Genomic DNA, 13,305 nt, shown 5'->3' on the forward strand with positions numbered 1-13,305 from the left:
TTGGGCAGTTTCTCCCATTCTTCTTTGTAGGACCTCTCAAGCTCCATCAGGTTGGATGGGGAGCGTCGGTGCTCAGCCATTTTCAGATCTCTCCAGAGATGTTCAATCGGGTTCAAGTCTGGGCTCTGCCTGGGCCTCTCAAGGACATTCACAGAGTTGTTCCGAAGCCACTCCTTTGTTATCTTGGCTGTGTGCTTCGGGTCGTTGTCCTGTTGGAAGATGAACCTTCGCCCCAGTCTGAGGTCCAGAGCGCTCTGGAGAAGGTTTTCATCAAGGATGTCTCTGTACATTGCTGCATTCATCTTTCCCTCCATCCTGACTAGTCTCCCAGTTCCTGCCGCTGAAAAATATCCCCACAGCATGATGCTGCCACCACCATGCTTCACCGTAGAGATGGTATTGGCCAGGTGATGACCGGTGCCTGGTCTCCTCCAAACATGACGCTTGGCATTCAGGCCAAAGAGTTCAATCTTTGTTTCATCAGACCAGAGAATTTAGTTTCTCATGGTCTGACAGTCCTTCAGGTGCCTTTTGGTAAACTCCAGGTGGGCTGTCATGTGCCTTTTACTGAGGAGTGTCTTCCGTCTGGCCACTCTACCATACAGGCCTGCTTGGTGGAGTGCTGCAGAGGTGGTTGTCCTTCTGGAAGGTTCTCCTCTCTTCACAGAGCAATGTTGGATCTCTGTCAGAGTGACCATCTGGTTCTTGGTCACCTCCCTGACTAAGGCCCTTCTCCCCCGATCGCTCAGTTTGGCCGGGCGGCCAACTCTAGGAAGAGTCCTGGTGGTTCCAAACTTCTTCCATTTAGGGATGATGGAGGCCACTGTGCTCATTGGGACCTTCAATGCTGAAGACATTTTTCTGTACCCTTCCCCAGATCTGTGCCTCGATACAATCCTGTCTCAGAGGTCTACAGACAATTCTTTGGACTTCATGTCTTGGTTTGTGCTCTGACATGCACTGTCAACTGTGGGACCTTATATAGACGGTGTGTGTCTTTCCAAATCATGTCCAATCAACTGAATTTACCACAGGTGGACTCCAATCAAGTTGTGGAAACATCTCAAGGATGATCAGTGGAAACAGGATGCACCTGAGCTCAATTTTGAGTGTAATGGCAAAGGCTGTGAATACTTATGTACATGTGATTTTTTTTCGTTTTTGATTTTTAATAGATTTTCAAAAAAATGTATTTCACGTTGTCATTATAGGGTATTGTGTGTAGAATTTTGAGGGAAAAAATGAATTTAAACCATTTTGGAATAAGGCTGTAATATAACAAAATGTGGAAAAAGTGAAGCGCTGTGAATACCTTCCGGATGCACTGTATAGCGAAGGAACCGAGCTCCACCGAGAGCTTCCGAGGCCCACTTTTGTAAGATCAGTTTGGAAAGCACTTGGCAGCCCGTGTTAGGAGGATACCAGCGGTTGGTTGGTTGGGGGGGGGGTGGTGTGATCCCGCCTCCTATACGTCTTGTTAAATGTCTGAGTCGGTCTGTCAGATTCATGTTAGCCGCAATCTGCCTTAGTCCTCAAAGCACATCAGAGGAAGACAGCTGTTCGGGAAACACACAGCTCTCCCACTCACTGAGCCAGTCTGTGCCCGCGGTTTCGAGGGGTTTATTTAACAGAGTGCCGAGTCCAAGGGTGTCTTGATCCGCCGTGTCTGACTGTTGGCTACTGGGAGCTGCCCAGTATAATAATGACGGTCATTACTGGTGACCGCTGGAGGGCTTCGCTAAGGCAGCTGGGGAGATAAATGCCTTCACTGGCTGCAGTACAGAACAATTTACATGAACTAATAAATGTGAGTATATGACATGAAAAATAACATTTTTTAATTATTATTGCGAATGTAAAAGTTTTATTTAACATTTTTTTGCATTTCCTTCTTCGCTCTCTGTGGTACTGTACTACGAAGCTGCACTGACACAGATTTCTTTTGAAAATGAAATATTGTTTTTTTTTTCTTTTCCAACTGTATTAGTGTTGCACTTTCAGCTGGGTGACTCACAGGACACATTACCGACGAAAGCATTACTAACAGAGCAGCAGAAGCCGAACTAGTCCAACTTCCAAGGCGCTTTTACACGATGCAGTTTCGGGCCGCTGCAGAAATCTGCAGTCGGGAGAGAAATGTGGAAAAATTCATCAATAAAAGCTGCGAGTGTTAAAACTTTCAGTGTCAAATGGGATCTGCTTCTACAATGTATTGTATACTATCGAACCCTGAATAGGACATGAAGCAATGCAGAATATACTGCTGAACCTCCAAACTTACTGTGCAGAATTAACATTTTATTTCATTTTCCTATGTAAGCCACCACCGAGTTGCCACTCTCTTCCCTCCTCTTTTGAGGATTTTCAAAAAAAAATAAGAGCCATATGGACAGAACTTGTTTCTTGTTTTGGTACATTTACAGAACACAGCAAAAATGGATAATGGGAGTTGATACTTGTAAGTCTCTGCATGAGTTGTTGTTGCTGTTGCTGTTGTTTTTTTACAGTACTATGATCTATCAGCCTCAAAATAACTCAAAATCTAACAGACTGCAACCGAGACTTTTCTAGACTCGACATTTGACATGTTGATGGACAGCATAGACACCTTTATTCCTTAATATGTCAAGATCTGAAAACTCTAGATTCCTCATTTTCCATAACTCACCTTTATCTTTCTGTAGACTGTAAAGAAGACTTCCTCTCGTAGTCCAGGCTGAGATCATCCTGATATCATCAGTATAACACTGTCGTGGGTTATTTTTCTCAGACCTGACAAATCTCCCCATGACTGGTAGACTAATCTTAAATTTTGATATTGAAAATCAGTGTGGTGCCCCTTTAAGAAACTGTCCATAGCTTCAGAAAACACGTACAACCTCTGTGAGTTTGTTTCCTTGTCTCTCTGTGAAAACATTTTAAAGTTTAATCAGGTCTCCCTTAAGTGCAAATGTGTCAACAAATGTCACTGAAATATTCAATAACGAGCAGGGCGGGCAGTCCAACTACCGGGAGGAAAAACTAATTGTTAATATGGATTATTGCACTTTATTTTTTTTGGAGCAGGGAAAGATTTGCTTTCGGCCATTTAATCAAATTGTCTTTGGCTCAAACATCCAGACCTTTGTCCTTGTTTTTGTCTTTGGGCCATCTTCCACAAATACAGCCATAATACATTGAAATTTCTATGCACTTATTCGTTAAGTACTTTTGAATGAGTATCTGGTGACAACGTTAACGTAAACACAACCGTTAATAAAAATAAAAAAAGAAGAACTTTACGCATTATTGCTGAATAGATGGTAGGGGGATGCTCTGAAACAAAAGTTTGATTCCCAGAAAAGATAAAGGTGCATCCATGAACCGCTGCGCGTTCTCCCGAAGTGTCCTTGAGCCCAAAGCCGAGCTGCTATCTGCTCACGACGGGTCACCCTGGATAAGAGTGGATGAAGTGCTCTTACAGTAATTGATTCCTGATTGTCTTCGTCCGTACAGTGCACCTCTACGGAGGAACATTCGCCGTCGGACACATCACAGTCTGGGGGCCCTCGTCACAAATTATGTAAACAAAACAAAAATACTCGAGGAGAACTTAAGTTTCAAAACAAAATAACATGCATTAATAAAGATGAATTTCACTTTAAGCTGATTGGGTTTTCACCATAGACTGTATATAATAGTGGACGTCGCTTTTGGTTCTGAAAAATGGAGCCGATGCGGAAGTGCCTTAAACTGCAATACCGCCGAGTGCCACTAGAGGCTGGCTCCATAAAGCCTCCATAGACTCCCATCCAACAAACTCAAATTTCTCCACGAGTTATCTCGGTTTTGTTAGCTGAGGTCGGTCCTTCTCAGTTTGCTGGCGGTCCATCTGAAAATAATAAAATAATCCCGTCATTAATTAGAAAATAAGCTTCAAAAAGCTGTGTTTTTGGGGGGGGGGGGGGGCGGATTCGTGTCGGCTTGATTGACAAGCCTGTGGTGCAGTCAGGTTACGGCTATCGGTGGGCGGGATGTAGTATCACCGGGTTTTTCCAATCAGATCGAGTTTTTTCACTTCAAAAATGGATGACTAATTGTAAATAATGTACATCTCGAGACATTTTTAGCCTATTTTAGCTCATTGTTTTGGTCATGCGGTACATTTACTGTCTAGTTCAGGGTTTAAGTCACACCTGTTGTTAACAAAAAAAAGAAAATGAGAAAAAATGTATTCGCTGCAGTGAGTGGATTCACTTGCCGAGGACATTTGCATGGAGCTTTCGCACAGAATCCAACTTTGAAGGGAAGAAAATATTTTTCAACAACCCTCCCACACTTTACCCAAGGGAAGGAAAAGTTTAAGAGTGCAAGAACAGAGACAATATTGTCATAGCTGCGATTAAAAAAAAAAAGGAAGCAGATAACATACTCGAGTCGTGGCAGAGAAGGAGGGACCAACTCCTCAACCCTGAGATGGAATCTGTTCTTGTTTTTAAGTTTTATTTGTCAAGTCTCTCCACTCTCTGCCGAGTAAATTGCGATGTCATCTCAAAGGCTGTCAGAACTCGTGCTGGGGGAGCATTACTGAAAATTTCTCATGCGACTTCAAGTGCCTCCGTTTTTGCTTTGATTCTCCACAGTGTCGGGGGTTCGGTCTGCAGAATCATCGCACGTTCTAAACGGGGGTAATTGTTTGACGTGTGCGTCGTTTTTGTAATATTTTCGTTTTATATCATTTTTTTTTTCATATATTTGAAGTTACGACATCATCAGTTTATGCTGTTTTTTTATATTTTTTTTTTTTTTTTTCTCTCTCTCTCTTAAGTTCGGTCCTGATCAGTATTCAAGAGCACCGACGCTTTCCGGATGTGTTGCCCACTCACTCTGCTGTCCCTGGAGGGTACTGATGAACTGTTGGCCCGTGGCTGCAGATATCAGGATGCTGCGCTGGTCCATCGCTATGGCGACGACCCTTTTTTTTTACCTTCCTCCTGAAGGATACAGAAGTGTCCTCTGACTCGCCTGAAGAAAAACAGTAAAGGACTATTCCAATAATATGCTACTGTATAAAAATGGGAAAAATAGTTACACAACCACAAAGAAGTTAAAGATGGTTTCTCAACGTGATTTCTCAACAAGCAGAACTACTGAGAAGCCGCTCTGTTATTCGAACAGGTGCATGAGAAAAGCCGGCTCATTGGATGCGTTTCCTTCCCTGTTTCTTCTGCCAACAGATTCCGGGTATTATTTCGTTATCATGACAGTTCTTCGTTTTCTTTGTTCGACAACTTTTTCATCTGTTTTGTGTTTCAGAGCACTCTGTCCGTTCCAGCTGTTCCTCGTTTCTCGTCAGATATGACTACGTCCCTCGAGACAACACGGCAAGTCTCCTGAGGTTTAAAAAAAAATTAAAATATAAATTCTCACGTGCGCAAATTAGAACTTCGCTTCCCTCCCATCTGCTCGTTCTGCCTGCGATCCTGTGACACACAACCAGGGAGGCCACGCTGAATTCTCCCTGCAGTTAACGATGAAGTACAAACAGATCCGGGTAAGTGAGCACATTTCAAATAAAATGGTAATATGAAGTCGGGCAAACTTTGCATGGACTCCGGTGAATAAATTGCACTGCACCATCCTGGGTACAAAATCTTCCTTTAATTGCCTGTATTTATCATCATTTGCTGGAAGTTGTCAGGTTTGGGGCCCACGTCCAAATCAAGGTTCAAGGACATCGTTATTATCTCCGAGGCACAACTCGAGAAACCAAGAACAATCGTCCAGTATGAGTACCTTTAATTGGCGTCACTGTTTGTTAAAAAAAAAAAGTAGATGACACTGGCACCCAGGACGTGAATGAAATCATTTCGTCGATAATGTGGTGTTATTTTTTTCCAAAATGGCCCACATGGGAAACCTTTACAGAAAAAAACATCAATTTTACATGTGCAAACATGACACACGTGATGCTGCACGTGGGGGGAAAAAGTAGACTTAACGTTAACTCCTTTATCCAAGACCAGCTCTAATATCCCGTTTGGACACGTCGGCAGGATTTCAGAGTCACAATCAGACTATGAAACTGTCATTTGAAAATCATCGCACACATCCGAGAAGAGATGAAGAGAGAAACGCGTACATCCCTTTGTTTACATCGTTCTGTTGGGCAAAAACATAATAAAGACCAAGGACTCGAAGATGATGAGAGAAAAGAAGACATTTATACGGCGGTGCTCGACGTAACCCTCCGCACCCAATTTGCATATGCATAAAGGGGCGGGGCCAGTCTAACGTGGCTTAGCAACAGGCCGTACGGCCCTGTATGTGTGCCTATGGTACGGCCTACCACTTTAATGTGGCAAATGCCTCGAGCGAGACGGTTTGCATCAGTGGCCCAACGGAGCAGCGTGCCTCCAGGGATCGGTACGTACCACCTGGTATACCACCAGAAATCGGTACATGGCGCCTCAGAGAAGGCGGGGCTTACCAACAAGTCAAAGTGCCGTGCCACTAAGGAAACGTCGCCTGCCGCTTACCACTAAGTGACGTACCGGCTACTGACTGTGTGAGTACTTCACAGACAGGATTCAAAGATTTTTGTCAAAAAACAAAACAACAAAAAAAAACACCTTTATTTCCGATATGACTGTTTTTGTCTCCCCCCCGGAGCACAGCGGTAAGTTAACTTCAGACAATGAACACATATCAGCGTGGTGGTGCACTTTTCAGTGATTCATCCTTTCTCTAAACTCTGACCCGAGCGGAGTTGTTTTTTTTTTTTTAACTCTCGGGCCGAAGTGGGCGTCGGTGCCCCTCGTCTTCGCACGGGTCACCGCGGCTTGCTTTCTGCCCGAGGCCCTACCATCTGCACCCCGGCTACGTAGCTGAAGAGTCCCGCTGAAGGGGAGAGAAGTTACCTAACGCTAACGAGAACCTCCTACGTACCACCTGAGGGGCCGCCACGCTCTCGTGTTACGTAAAGGGCCCGCGGTAGGAAGGCCACGCGGGCCTTTTATTTATTTATTTTTCTCTCCCAACACCGCGTCCGCTAATTTTCCAACAATAATCCTGCTGTTATTTCCGCTATCAGAGGCTAATCTGATCTCGTGTGAAATGGTGTCTGAACGCGGGGTGTTTGTGGTAAGAAAAAAAGGGTTCGCAACATGGCTGTCTGAACAGGGAGAGTCTGGCACGGCCACTTGCAACCATAGCAACAGAGTCCGACTGGAGCTCCGCTATATAGTCGCACTTAGAAAACATCAAACGTATTTTCTTTTTTCTTTTTTTTTTTAAATCACCGAGAGGGCGTGCAAACATTTTGGCAGCTGCACTCTTAAAAAAAAAAAAAAAAGGTTCTCCTTTTGACTTTTTCTCCTCCTCATCTTGCCTTTTTTTTTTTTTTTTTTTATGTCAACCTCCTCGGCTTCTCCTCCTCCTCTTGCTCTTGCCGTCCGAACAATCTCTGTCCATCTCCCTCGCGAGCCCCCTCATTTATCCAGCTATGTCTCCTTGTCTTCCTCGCCTTCATCTATCTGTCCATCTCTCTTCTCCTTTTCATTTCTTTACCCGCCTTCCTTGGCCTGAAATGTGCTTGGTCATTTGCTGTCATTTTCAAATGTCTCCGCCGTTTCTGTTATCTTGTTTTTCTAACCTTGCACCTCATTGTTATGTGCTGGAGATGCCGGGAGAAGCTCAGATGACCTGGCTTGACTTGGCTCTCTTTTTCTTTTTTTTTCCTGCCTTGCCTCACCCTTTATCTCCCTCTTTTTATTAAGCTTTCGCCCCTCTTCTTCCTCCTCCTCCTCCTTCCTCCTCCTCCTCCTCCTCCTTCTTCTTTCTGGCTCGTCTTTGCATCCTTCATCTCGTCTTTCTGACTCCTCACATCTCACTCGCCGTCTTTGCCCCCCTCCCCCCCTCCCTCCCTCCCTCGTGTTTTTTTACTCCCCTCCAACTCTGTCTGAATTTTCAAACCCTGCCTCTCCCACACTGATGTCTCCGTCTCTCCCCCGTCCGTCCACCTGTAGCAGCATCATCAGGCTGCTGAGTGTGTCCGTCTCGCGCCCTGCCCTCTGGTCTCAGCGGGGAACCCGGGCCACCTCCCTGTGCCCCCCCCCCCACACACACACACACACACCCCCTCCCTCCCCGCCCCCTCCCAATGCTGAGCTGCCCAGCGCAGCGCCGTCATCTTCGGCGATGTCTCTCAGGTCGTTGATGTCGGCTCTCGGTTCTGTGCAAGAGGAACATCGCCCCTCGGTGGCGAGACGAGGAAAGGGACGGAAAAGAAAGTGATGAGATCAGATGTCTGTAACACCGGTGGCACGTGTGAGAAAAGGTGGTGTGTACACAATGTGACAATGTAAAAAAAAAAAAAAAAAAAAAAAAAAACCCAGTCCAAAAGGGTTCCTGATAGATTTGAGCCTCAACTTAAACATCAGAAATGCATAATTTTTCTGTCTGTATATCAGAACTTTAAAAAAAAAATTGTTAAATGGCCTTTCGGTTCATGCAGAAAGATTAGAACCAAGGTCATCTGTAACCCCTTTACGCTTTCTTATGTAACACATCTTATTTCGGAAATGTTTGGCCACGAACGACCCAATCTTGCATCAAACACCGACACTTACATCGAACCTTTCTTACTTCCAATTTAGTTCGTTCTGAATGCCACGATGACATTTTTAAACATTGGTGTGTTGTCTTTGCCTTTTTTTTTTTTTTTTCTTCTCTTAACATGACTGTGTCTCTGCGTCTATGAAGCCGGATTCACAAAGAAGTGATTTTCCCCAGTTTGTTTTGGAAGAGCATTTTGCCTGCACAGAGTCTCGACCTTCACCTGATCTCGCCTCCCTCTGGGAGGAATTTCAAACTGACTGCCAGACATGTGAGGTCGCATCCTGCAATGTGAGCAAATCTCTGCAGCCAGATTCTAAAATTTGGGGGAATGAAACATTTGGGTGTCCGTGTACTCATAAGATTCCTCACTAGGTTCGACGCCTGTAATAATTACAGTACTGCAGTATCAGTATTAGAATGTGCGGCTGTGAAATCACATGGGATCAAATGATCGCAGCGATCTTCGGTGCAATTATGTCGCGTGTTTCATGAGAAACGGGAACGTCTGTCGGTCCGTCCAGCCGTCCGCCCATCCGTCTGTCCATCCATCCATCCATCCGTCCGTCCGTCCACCCGTCCGCCCATCCGTCTGTCCATCCATCCATCCATCCGTCCGTCCGTCCACCCGTCCGCCCATCCGGCCGTCCATCCGTCCGTCCACCCGTCCGCCCAGCCAGCTGTCCATCCATCCGTCTATCCGAGCGCAGCATCAGCAATCTAAACATGTAGTCCAGACCTGCCTCTCCTCAGCAATAATTTACCACTTCCTCCCGCAGGATCCCACAGCTCTCCTAAATCAGAGGATTAATAGACCCCCCCCCCCCCTCCCCCCTCCCATGAGTCGGCCCGAGACGCAGCTGCAGCACTACGCTCCTATAGGAGGACTGGGGGCCTCTAAGGAAGAACAGAACAGAACTGGATGTCAGGCAGAGGCGGAGATGTACGCATAATATTATCATCATAATGTATTTAATTACCACTCAGAATAATTCATTTTCACGGCGCGAGAAATTGGACAGTAATATGATGTGATGTACACGAAGATGATGTCTTTCCTCACTTTCACTTACAGGTGGAGTAAACCTCTGAGGCGGCTTTGTGAAGAAGGTTCATGCCCTTAATGGTTCCGGCGTTCCTGCTGACACCAGCACCTTTTCAGTGGAGTGGTGATGCAGCGGTGAGAAATTCAGCCGGAGGGAAAAAAAAAAAAACAGGAGGGGGTAAAGAAGCGGCTGAAGGTGACAACTTCATTTTTATTATTTTGTCCATGAAATGTTTACTTAACAGGAAGCTCTGTTTCCTCTGCAGTGCAAGCGGTGCCATCGATCTACGTTCGCAGTTAACAATTTTATCGTCCTGTTTGTTCACACTGTAAATGTAGCACTTTGGTTTTATGTAGAAAGAAAACACCTATTGCACATCCTGGAACGGATATCCCTCCACATTTAAAAGTTATTTTTGGGGACAGTTTTTGTCCACGTCTGATTTAAGGTTCAAGGACAAAGTTTGTTACGCTGCTCTGATCGTAAAACCGCTCGTGGAAAATGTGTGCTTCGTGATATTCAATTCAGAGGAACCCGACAATTCAACAATTCCCGCGTAAGCTATGAGGGAAAAAAAAAAAAAAACTCAAGACAGAAAGGGAAGGAAGGGGAGGAAGAAACCTCGGACAGAACCGGGCTCAGAGGTTGGGCGGCCGTCTGCCTCGACCGGTTGGTGGTGAGGGGAGAGCAGAGCGAGAAAAAGAACAGCATAGAGATCCAAGACATTCAACTGTTGATATCTGACAACTGACTCGACACCATCACAGCTGCAGAGCTTACATTTGCTGCTGGAGGGAAACTCCACGGCGGTCAAAAATAAATCTCAGCTATCATCAGATCACAGCAGTAATTCTCTCCCTTCACTCCTTTCTTTGACTTTTGGGCTGCAGCTGTGTTGGTCGCGAATCCCGAGGAGGACTCGATCACAGCTGAAGTGCATTTAAAGAGCAATGCGGTTATGAAGTAATTAAGGCTCACGCGAGTAATTAAGGCCTCTTGAGGGGCAGATTAGTACAGAATGCTTCGAATTGCTGCAGCAGAGGAGGAAGATCGTTGGCTCGTCGTCGGCCCTCGCCGAGGCGGCCGAGCTCGCTTAAAATGCTGCGAATTGGTGACTGCGAAACACCCACGTCCTTCAAACTCCACAACTCATGTTGGTAACGTGGTCTTCCTGCTAAAAATCCATAAATTCAACACGAGCCGGCATCACTCAAGTTACGTCATTTGAGTAATTATGTTGACAAAGCTCCTCTCGAAACCCAGTTTTCACAGGACCTTTACAAGTGAAGTCAGCGAGCCCTTTATTGATTTTATCCACACACTGAATCTGACAACTTTAAAATATAGAGGGTTTCTCCGAGTCATTTTTACAACGCTCACTCTCCTCCGTCTGTTTTTTTATTTTTTATTTTATGAATTTACACCCCCAAGCCTCTCGAGAACTTCAGTTTGTGCCATCGTTCCCGTCATCTCAGGACATAACACCTGTCACCCTCCGCATGCTGCGCTCGCATCGTGTCAGATTTACCATAAACACAAACTGCAGACTCGGTGGGGGGGAAAAAAAACAAAAAAAAAACTTGTCACATTAATTTTTCCGTGTAATTATACAAGGCAGAGATGGTTGTGAAGAGTTTGGCTTGGAAGTTTCCAGCTCTTGAGTCACGCTCGGGCTGCAGATGTGACAGCTAATCAACCGACGTCGAAACGCCGAAGGTAATAAAAATCTAAATTACGATTCATTTTATTCAGACGTTCGGATTTACTGCAGGAGAGAAGTGACGAATCGGCTTCATTTTAATTGGTTCTGGAATTCGTAGATGATCTGGGATTAGTTCAAAAAAAAAAAAAAAAGTCACATTTCTCCTCTTGTTTTTAAATGCAGGCGCATCACGTGAACATCCGAATCCACGTGCCCTTTAAAACTGCAACTACTTAGTGTACTTCCACCCGACATTGAATTCATTTGAACACTCTTATCTGTTGTTTCGTGGTGGATGCAGGTCGCATTAGGGAGCATTAAAGGGGAGAGGATATGGAATAAAAGTGCATTAGTGTTGTAGAGAGTGCTTCTGAGCAGTAAATTATAAATGAATGTTATATATAGATATGATAATAAGAGTCACCAGAAGTGGATTTCTTTTAATGTATGCTTTTACATAATTTTTTTTTTTTTAAATCCAAATGATTTAAAAGAAAAGGTTTTTTGCATTATTTTGATATCTAATTAGACACTTTTATTTCATCAGCTTTTAGAACAAATTAAATAAATTTAAAAAAAATACACATTCCAATTAAAAAGAAGATAGACAGTGAATGTTTTGTATTTGTAGAGAAAAAAAAGCTCATAAATGTACTGTACATTATAAAAACAAAGAGTCAAGCATCTATTGCTGTCCCTTTTTCTATCTATACTGAGGGCATGTGTAAAATAATATGCCTGAAAATAATAACTCAATTAATCAATTAGTCCGTAGACAGAAAAATGTGATTCATGATAAATTCACTGTGTTATTTTCAGCGATTATTTATGAGACTTTGCTGCTGTTTGTATTAGTCAACGGGATTTTTGATGCGGAGACAAAATGTGACATTTGATCCCATTTATGAGGGGAATTATTATATTTTTTTTTTTACTATTTTCTGACATTTTATTGGCTGAACAATGAATTGATTAACTAAGAAAGGGATCTGCAAACTAAAAAAAAAAAAAAAAAAAAAAAAAAAAATCACTCCAGCCCTATAGACTATAGTTTAAGAGGTTTCAGAAACATGTGGCAAAATTGTTATATTGTATACTTAATTTTCACTGCAAACATGTTTATTAATAAATCAGGTTGTTGCTCACGTTATTATTATTTTTTAAAACTTTTTCTCATTCCTCCAGCTCAGTATGAGGCTTCGACGCTGCTGCATGGTGACAAAACTCCCGCACGTCGATGAGAGATGGCAATCGCTGTTTAGTGGCCACAGATGACACTCGTCTCATTACAGATTAGTTTGAAGATTATTCCATAATCTTCTCACCCGGTCTGAAATCCTCTTCACGCTCAGTCTGTGCTGCCGCTGCAGGATGCACCAGTGACATCTGCAGACAGGGAAAGTTACACAATTGTTTTAACGCTGTTTTGTCGTGCGTTAATCTAAGTTTGTCCTTCATCGGGATCTTCTAGTATCTTCCTTTCCAAGTCATTCTCAAACTCTTGCGCTTCGGTCGATTAGTCGAGTTGATCCGCCGCCGTTTTGATAATCGATACGCTGTTTAATCCATTCATCAAGCAAAACCTAACAAACATTCTCTTGTTCTATAGCTTCTGAAAGGTGTTGTTTCACTTGTTTTATTCATAAATGTGTCGTAAACCGAAGATTTTTGCAGAGTTGTTGGTTTGACATAATAATTTGAAGGCATGTGGTTGGCATTTCTTATATTATCTGACATTTTATGAAGGAATAAAGGAAAAAAAACGTGATTGGTTAATCGAGAAAATAATGAACAAGATACATTAATGATGTAAGTAATGTACTTGTTCGCTTCATTACTGATTTGCACTGATTTATTACTTCATGACTGAATAACACAAATTTGGGCTGTTAATAGATTATTATAGTTTTTTCTTTTTATAATTTCCTTTTGCTTACTTCTTGTCGATGTTGGTTGGCTTAG

The sequence above is a fragment of the Embiotoca jacksoni genome, unplaced genomic scaffold (genome assembly GCF_022577435.1).
Source record: "Embiotoca jacksoni isolate LCO1_2020_lvr unplaced genomic scaffold, fEmbJac1.0.p SCAF_63, whole genome shotgun sequence".
In the NCBI taxonomy this organism is placed as follows: domain Eukaryota; kingdom Metazoa; phylum Chordata; class Actinopteri; family Embiotocidae; genus Embiotoca; species Embiotoca jacksoni.